An 8638-nucleotide genomic window follows, 5' to 3' on the forward strand; every position below is an offset into this window, starting at 1 on the left:
ATGGCTTGTGCTGTTCTGCATCAGCACGCAAAACCAGAGCTGGAGCTTTATAGTGGTGCGGCAATGGACAAGTTAACATGTGTTTACACAGATCTGTCTGGCAGGCCTTCAGATTTGGCTGTCTGGCTGTGCGCCAGGTAGCTGTGTTTGGCCGCCTTGATTTCCTCATCTGGCTGTGGGCTTGCCAATTAGTATCCATCCAGATGTTGCCCCAGTGGCTGGGCCTGTGGGTTGGGAGGATAACATCTGGCCACATGGCCCGAGGGCAGCTGCAGCCACATGTCCTGCTGGCTGAGGTCAGGATTCTGCAGAGGGAAAGGGAAGGAGGTATAAGGCTGGCTCTCCCTCCCAGATCAGTTTTCTCAAGATCACACCATGAGACAACAGCCGCATGTCCAGTTGCGAGGACCTGTAAGCCAGGTTCACCATCCTCAGAAGGACAGCTGAAGCCACAGGAGTTGGCATTTATTTTCAAATTTTTGTTTTCTTGTCCTTTACCAGTGTTTTCTCAGGAAATAGAACATCCATTCAGGAATCTTCCATCTACATCTATTTATGAATTATTTTTCTGCCAAATTCCTGTTTAATATAACGATGTCTCAGGTCTTACCGTGGTAACTGGTACATAACTGTAACACTTATATACAGGCTGACTGCTAATGGTTAGGGGCATGTCCAGACCTACGTTCATGACTCTGCATCATGAAAAATCCCTCAACTGTAGCAAGTCCAGCACAGGCAGATAAGCCCTACTTAACCACTGCGCATGCCTTTCACCTGCTATCTATGTCTGAAAAACTCACTTTGCAGTGTGATTGCAGCCTAACTGTGTGCTGCTGTGGCACTGAGCCTCTGCCCACAATGCCATGCATCTCTTCTGAGTCTTGTGATCTTCCTGCCCACATTCACTGGTAAGCTCTAAGGGGCTTTGTTACTCCCTCACTGGCACTTAGCTCTGAATTTTCCCTATTCCCTACTGCAGACTGCCAAGCATATTCCTACTTGCTCAAGACTCAGATCTCTCCCCACTTTGCCAGTTCCCTATAGACTTCTAACGAGCAGCTACTGGATCAAAGAGGCATGGCTGGGTCTACTCACAAAGCAGCTCCTGTGGAAAGAAAACAGAGAATGCCCCGGTTTCAGCAGCAGCAGTTCAGACTTCATCTTCTCCAATGCCATTTCATGGCAGCCTTCTCAGTAAGTGATTCAGTGAACATATGCTGCATGATCAGGTGTCTCTTCCTGTGCATTCCCTGAGAAATTCTTCTTCATTGGGGAACTTCAGGTTATTTAAGAAGTGAAGAACTACCACAGAGTATAAGTCTCTGCCTAGTAAGTGCTGCACACCATCTTAATTAGTTTTGAAGGAAGTTCTGCTGTAAAGCTGGGCAGAATTTCCTAGTGGACAGTCATGAGAAAGAAATCAGATGCACTCCGTGTGCCTTTGCCCTGCTTCAATTTAAGGTCGCTGGTACACACTCCACTTAATACCCCTTTGCAGTCTCCCTTAACCCTCCCCATCTACATCAGTGTGGGAAGGTGAGGGGAGCTTGATCTAAACAGTGAAAATCTCGTTAAGGTTGCCTCAGCCACTCTGACTCCTGCAACATTGTCCCATGGTACCTATATTTATGAACCACTTAAGCAAATTGTTTGTGGGTTAAAATGAAGAGGTTAATCAAACTGTGATTAGCAATTTGTCTACAAGAAGCTTTTTCCTTTCATGTTGCTTATGTGGACAGTCCCCAAAATCAAGTAGTATCAGTACCACGCTCTCTGAAGAAACTGCCCAAGAGGATAGGCAATCCTTCTGGGGGAGTTTCACTTGCAATTTCTGCAAAGAAAAATCAGTCAGGCCATCAGCAGCAGAGCCCAAACTTCCCACCCTGTTCTGAGCTTATGTGCCTTTCTGCATGTTGGTACTCCAGGCAGGTAATGCTGCTGGCACACAGCAGGGATTCTAGCATTCTGATAAGGTTATGCACGTGTGGAGAATTTAGTTGGGACCACGTCAATCCTGGGTAAAGCCTTTCTCTTTGATCATCTGTTGTTAAGTTACTATGTTCCTAACAATCCCCCATGTGTACATCCAGCAATATGTTCAAATGGCCCTTCAAGGACTTGCAAAGTTTTTATATTCTTTATGGCTTGTCCTGGCTGATGAAAGAGGCTATCTAAACTCTGCCAGATAGAAAAAAAAAATATTGGCTTTTGAACATTAGAAAAACTTTTTAAAACAAAAAGAAAGGCTAAAATAATTAGTTCTTTCCATAATGTGATTTGTTGAATTTCCTGATTTTTCAGAACAAGGAGATGTGAGATAGCAAAAGGACAGAAGTTGCAAATGGCTGTAAAGCAGACATAAAGGGAGAGGAAAACATTTGTGCTCTCAGGAAAAAGCCAAACTCAAAGTAGTCCCTGGGCTGTAAGTTCCCCTGCAAGGAACTTCAGGTTCGAGGTCCCAACCATGCCACTGCTTTGCAGTAGCACTTGTCACTGCAGCAGTGGGCACCAGGGAAGTATGCCGTGAGGTGCCAAGACAGGCAGTTACACACTTTTTGTCACCAAGACTGTTCTTTGAGTATAGACAAGGGTAGGTGCATCCAGATACTGGGAACTGTGAAATTGCTGTCAGAGGGCTCTTTTCAATGCAAGAGCATGGCTCATCATTGCCCTGCAAGTCTACAATACAATATAATTTGGGCTTGTGGAAGGCAGATACCAGGTAAGGCAAAAGCAAATTTGGCACAGCTTGTACTCCCAAATGTTTCTAAAGGGGAAAGGTTGACTGCCAGGGGTTCAAATACGGGCGTATAAGAATATAAGCCCTGCTGATGCGTAGGTGTATGGTGGGTGTAGAGTGCCTGACGATATTATCTTCAGAGAAGATAGCACTAACTAGAGGATCAGAGGGAGGATGAAGGTTTTCTGCTTCCAGGTTCTTCTCCAGTTTGGTGATATTCCTCGGTATTGAGTGTAATGATCTCACCATGTCACCACAGCTTAAAGACTCTGAAAAAGCTTTTGCTGCTTAGCCCATTCACAAACAGATGACTCATTTGACTTCCCACCAGCAATTTTCCATGCTTCTGAAGTTTCCTGTCCAAGATAAGCTATGGAGCTGTGTTCTTAGTGCAGTGATGACAGTTGCTGCAGCATGTCTCAGAAAAGGGCAAACCACCATGGGAAGGGAGAAAAACACCTTTGCATCAGCACCAAAACTGGAAGAGAAGTGCAATGACGCAAGGAAACCACTCCTTCTCCCTTCAGCAATGTGATTACTGACAAGGTACTGGAATGATCCCTATTTAAGGAATAGGGAATTTAGCACCTTGCTATAGGACACATGACGCATAATTATCGAAGAAGTGTGGCTTCTGAGCACCAGGGACGATAGCTCCTTTTATTCCCCAGTAGCCTTACCAGTGGTGGAATAAAGTCAGTGAGTCTTGTGAACCCTTTTGATAAGTTATGAAGCTGCTGTTCATCATAATTAGGAAATGTATTGAGACACTGATTTGATTCACCTTAAAAATTGTTGGTGTTGGAACTGTACCTGAGGACAGCAGTGACAGAAGGTTCATTCTTTTATCATGTCTTTCCTCCCCCTTCTTGAAAGGGGAATGATTTCTTTCTGATTCGTATGTGTAATTTATCTTAAGTACCAGAAAAGGTCAAAAACACTCTGTATATTGTAGCAGTTTCCCAGCCTGGAGTTATTTATCTGTCTTGCAGTGGCTCTGAAGTGATGCTACTTTTGTGTTTTGTTTTTTTCTGTTTGTTTGTTTGTTTGTTTTTTTAAAAAAAGGAGAAGGCAGGCAGGAAGAAGCTGGGTCTGTGTTAGTAGGACCCCTTTGTATCTTTAAGAGTATGGTCAGAGAATCTGCAGTAGCCCCTGGGACAAACCTGGCTCAAACACCTGAGTGATCTGGTACTAATTCCTCCAGAGTCAATGAAAGCAGAATTTGGCCACATGACTGAGGGATGGTGAAGCACAGTTAAACATCCATATTTGCTTCAGAAATTATCATGACTTTATGTTACACCCAGAGAAATCTATTAAAAAAGACTAAACCAACTCTGAAGTTAGTGCGCATGGTTCACATCCACATGTGATCATTCTTCAGAAGGCTCTTTAAGGTCATTTGGATTTGAGGGATTTTAACCCCTCCAGGAAAACAGATTGGTATCGCATTATCCAGCTTCCTTTTGTACCCACTGATCCTTTTCACCCCTTTATTCCTTTAAATGTTAACGGATCTGTTTCCTTATTGCTCAGCATTTCTTGATCTAAAGGATTTGATCTAGGGGACAGTGCTCAGAGATGCCACCTGGGTAAATGGCTAAAATTTGAACTAATTATTAGAGCTGAACTAGGATTTTCAGAGTAAACCAAGTTATCAAAAGCAGAGCATTTTAGAGATCTGACAGTTTTGTTATAACTTTTGCTAGGATGTTTTGTGAATTCAAACAGAACAGGATGGTGAGACACACTCATCCTCAAGTAACTGAGAGCTTCCTGGATAGAGGGACACTTGCTGGGGTGTGGGAGAGCAAGTTGGACTAAAGATTTATTTACCTTTTCTCCTACATTTCATCAAAAATTCTCCTGAATATTAGCCACAAGATGTTCTGGAGCAGGTAGTCCCTCAGCCTGTCCTGTGGGAGCTGTCCTACTTTAATTATTCACATAAACAGAGAGGTAACACATTTCTGCAGGAGAATAGAGAAGCCTAAATCAGAATTCCTGTGCTTGTGGTTTTAGAAGCTCACTTGGAAGTTGTAGGATTTGCAGAAATTTCTAGAGAGAGAAAAATATTTTGGGGAACTGGGGGTCTTGTTCTTGGGCTGAAGACACCTTGGAAAAATACGTCTGGAGGTTTATGAAGTGAGCTTGGCCCATTCTTTCTTGACACAGGAGGGGAAGAGTCTCCTCAGCATCTGAGGCTGCTTATAGGTCAGCTTTGGAAAACTCCTCAGCATCCTAGCTGAAGCTGGCTCCTACAGGGCATGTATTATGGACTCTGTCACAGTCAAATGTTTTGCAGCCAGAGTCTTAGAGCTGCAGCACTGCAATGATCGACCTGGGAGGTAAATAGTTCCAAGTCTCCTGAAGTCAGCAGGACTTTCTCAAATCAGCCTAAAATGTTGGTCTCCAGTAGGGAATACCTTGAAGATTAACAGATGGAGCCTGCAGAGTGAATCCTGCAGTGGAATGGTTACAGAGGACTGAAGTAGGCATCTAACATACCCACTGCTGATGCTGACACCAGTGTTATTGTTAAAGATGCATGCCAGGTTGGCTGGAAATGCTTGGTGAAGCCACACAATCTGAATTTCCTTGGGAGGCAGGGGATGATCTCGATGCAATCAGGCTTACCTGCATGTGGATCACATCTAGGCTGGATGCTAGGGCTTCTTTCTGCTTTTCTTTGTATTATTGGTAAAGATCTGTCCTATTGATAATAGCAGAGAGAGGCTTTGTCATTGTGTATCAGTATACTTCCGTCATGGTATGGCTGTCTTGGTTGTCCTCTGTCAATGTGGTTGGAGCTTTGGTAGAACAGAGGGATCTTACTTTACTGCTATAGGGTGTGGAGCTGTGCTAAAGTGACAAGAGATGGTAAGCAGTGCATATTCTTTTCTCTCTGGCTATTCCCCTGTCCTTTTTCAGCCAAGGCAAAGCTGACAGTATATAACAAACTTTTATCAGAATCCTGCTTTCCTTAGAGGAGCTTGACTTTCAGAAAATCCTCTGAAAAAGGCAGGTTTGCTGAATCAAGGACCAAATAAGGGCAGTTTTTTAATCATCAGTGAATAATTCAAGCCTAAAGCTTTTCAGATACATCCCCAGGGATATATGAGTTCTCATAATAATGTTATTAAAAACTAGGAAGCTGTCCTTACTCTGAGAGCTATCTGAGAGAAAGGATTAAACACCAGAGAAAGGAGCTTCAGGTGGCATTTGAGTCACAGTCAAAAGCACCAGAAGCTTTTATAAACCAGTCTTCAGTAGATCCCAAGTAGACAAGTAATACCGGTATTTTCCTCAGTCAACAATTGCTTTTCAGTTGCCTCTGTTGTAGATGAGGAGGTAGGTGTTTTGTTGCCTAAAAGCCTGCTGAAATGAACAAACAAACCAAAAAACAACCGGAGGGCATGAAAGAACGTTAGAAAAGCTTTGTTTCCTGGCTGCCTGAAGCTGATGGAAAAGACTTGCTTCATTGCAGCAGCCCTGGAATGTTGTTAGGTCTATGGGGAACAGGCTGTGTTTGTTTTCTGGTTTTTAACTGCCACATATGTTTAGAAGAAGCTTATTAATGAAGATGTTCTGCACCCACAAATTATCCTTAGGGTTACAGATGGATGTTATTTTTTCTAATTTCTGCCCATAAGTATGCACAATTTTGATTGTATGCAGTTAATAAACTGCTATATTGCATTCCAGATGTGGCTTCTCTGCAGTGGTAAAATGAGATTTCTAGGTGTAGTTTGTGTATTAGTTGAAATTTATGAAGTATTTGGGAAGTCCTTAGAATGAAGGCTGCTATAAAAGTATAAACTTATTTTTCTATCATTAACCTCTCTAGCCTTGCTATCCTGAATGAGTCCTCTAGCCCAACAAAAATGATTAGTGGGATAACACCTATGCACCTTTCAGCTCTCAGTCCATCTTCTTTCCCTCTATCTGTCTACTTGTGCAGGAGAATAGTATGAGGTGACAAGTAATTTGAAACAGAAATCAACTCACCCCTAAATGGCAAGTTTTTAGCACATCATTTCAATTTTTTGAAAACGGGCTGATTTTGCCACATGTACCTCTGCAGTTATTCATGTGATCTAACAAAAATACTAAATGTGAAGATATTTTAAGAGTAAATTTGAAAAAAAAAATTCATAAGCTCTCTGGGGCTCCTGTAACTGTAGATGTTTTGTACCATCTATATTTATTTTATCTGCTTTTTCCATCCGTCGTACCAAACCAAAAATACTGTGTCCTTATCTGTTATAAATATGCATATAATACCTTGGAGCCAAGTGAGTCCACACTGGGGAATTCACCTCTAGTCACGCCATCATGGAGCTTTTGAGTCTTTGTGTGTGCAAATGCCTGAGAACAGACGCCTCTTTTCCATAAACAAAGATGGCAAGGAAAATCCCTATCTTTTTCACCACTGCCTGCTGATAAATGAAAAGTGTCAGGAATTTAAATGAACCATCTAAGTGTTTTGATAGGCTTTTGAGGCTGGAATTTTTGCTTAGGAGTCCTGCCAGCACTGCCAGACAGAAGGTCTTTCCCTGTTCCTGTGAGTTCCTGTATTCTCTCTTTTCATTGTATCTCAGTCTGCAGTAACCTGCTGCTCACTAGTGTTAGGAAACAAGGCTTGACACTGAACCACGGGATTTTCTTGGTTAGCTATTCAGGAAAAATAAGATGCTCTTATTCTTGGGAACAAGACCGTGCGTATTAGTCCCTCTTTTCAATGCTTTCCCCTCTCCTCACTCCTGGCTGGTCTCAGGGAGATGGTGCAGATGCTGCTTCTGCTTTACATGGGAGAAACACCTGCAGTCCTGGGGAGGACCCATAGGAGCGGCAGTGCCCTGCCTGCTGTGGAACAAAAAGGGATTGCATAGGAGAATGGGGGCATTTTAGACATTTGCTTAAATTAATTTAAAAGGTTTTTCCCTTCCTGCCTTTGACTCAGGATGCTGCCTCCCAGAATGCAGCCTCATTACTGAGCTCATTCAGCCTCATCTGCAGTTTCTCAGCTGTACCCTTTCCCCTGCCAGACGCAGGCCATTCCTGGCTCTGATGAACGCATGCTGCATGCAGCTTCACAGCCCAGTGAAGCGGCCCCCCTCATCTATTCTGTTGATCCCCACAGGGTAGTTATATCCCCTACAGCAGAGATCGTCATTTTTACACAGTAACTATACAATCAATCTGTTTCAAGCAATTGATCCTAGCATGCCAACTCCGCCAAGGTGAGACTGTGCGTTCAGGTGTGTTGCGAAGGCTGTATGTCTGCTCTCGTTCAGGGATGTTATTTCCAGAGTATACACCGTGTGCAGCAGCAGATCAGGCCTGCAGAGCGAGAGGTATGTTCCTCACTGACACACTCAGATTCCCTTGTCTCTGCCAGCGCTGGGCAGTTATACTACCAGTTTAGTTTTTGCAAGGTGATAAAAAAACATGTCCCTGTGCACTGGGTTAATGATTTATTCCAGATGTGTCCAAGTGCTAACTTCATCACATTGCCATGCTTCTCTTTCTACATATGGTTTTTGGCTACCCTAGCACAGCCTGCAAGCTTTGCCTGGACAGATGTGCTGGTTTGTATCTAATGGCCTTATTCTGAAATTCTGATGAGCATCATCTATGCTACATTGCCTAGGCCGCCTAGGAGCCAACTCATGCAAATGCTGGAAAGATTCCCCTTGGGTTCTAAAGGCTTTGCTCTTAAAGTGCTCTGGGGTGTGTGTTAGACTCCTCAGGCACCTATAAAAGCCCTTTGCATTCTCTAAGACACACCAAGGGGAATACAGTACAGTAGCTCAAATGGATATATGCCCTATGTGGACGCCACCTCATTTTTAGCAAGGCTGCTAAGTGGAAGTGGCAGGGGGTGGTTCAGCA

This window comes from Pterocles gutturalis, unplaced genomic scaffold (genome assembly GCF_000699245.1).
Source record: "Pterocles gutturalis isolate BGI_N339 unplaced genomic scaffold, ASM69924v1 scaffold25368, whole genome shotgun sequence".
In the NCBI taxonomy this organism is placed as follows: Eukaryota; Metazoa; Chordata; class Aves; order Pterocliformes; family Pteroclidae; genus Pterocles; species Pterocles gutturalis.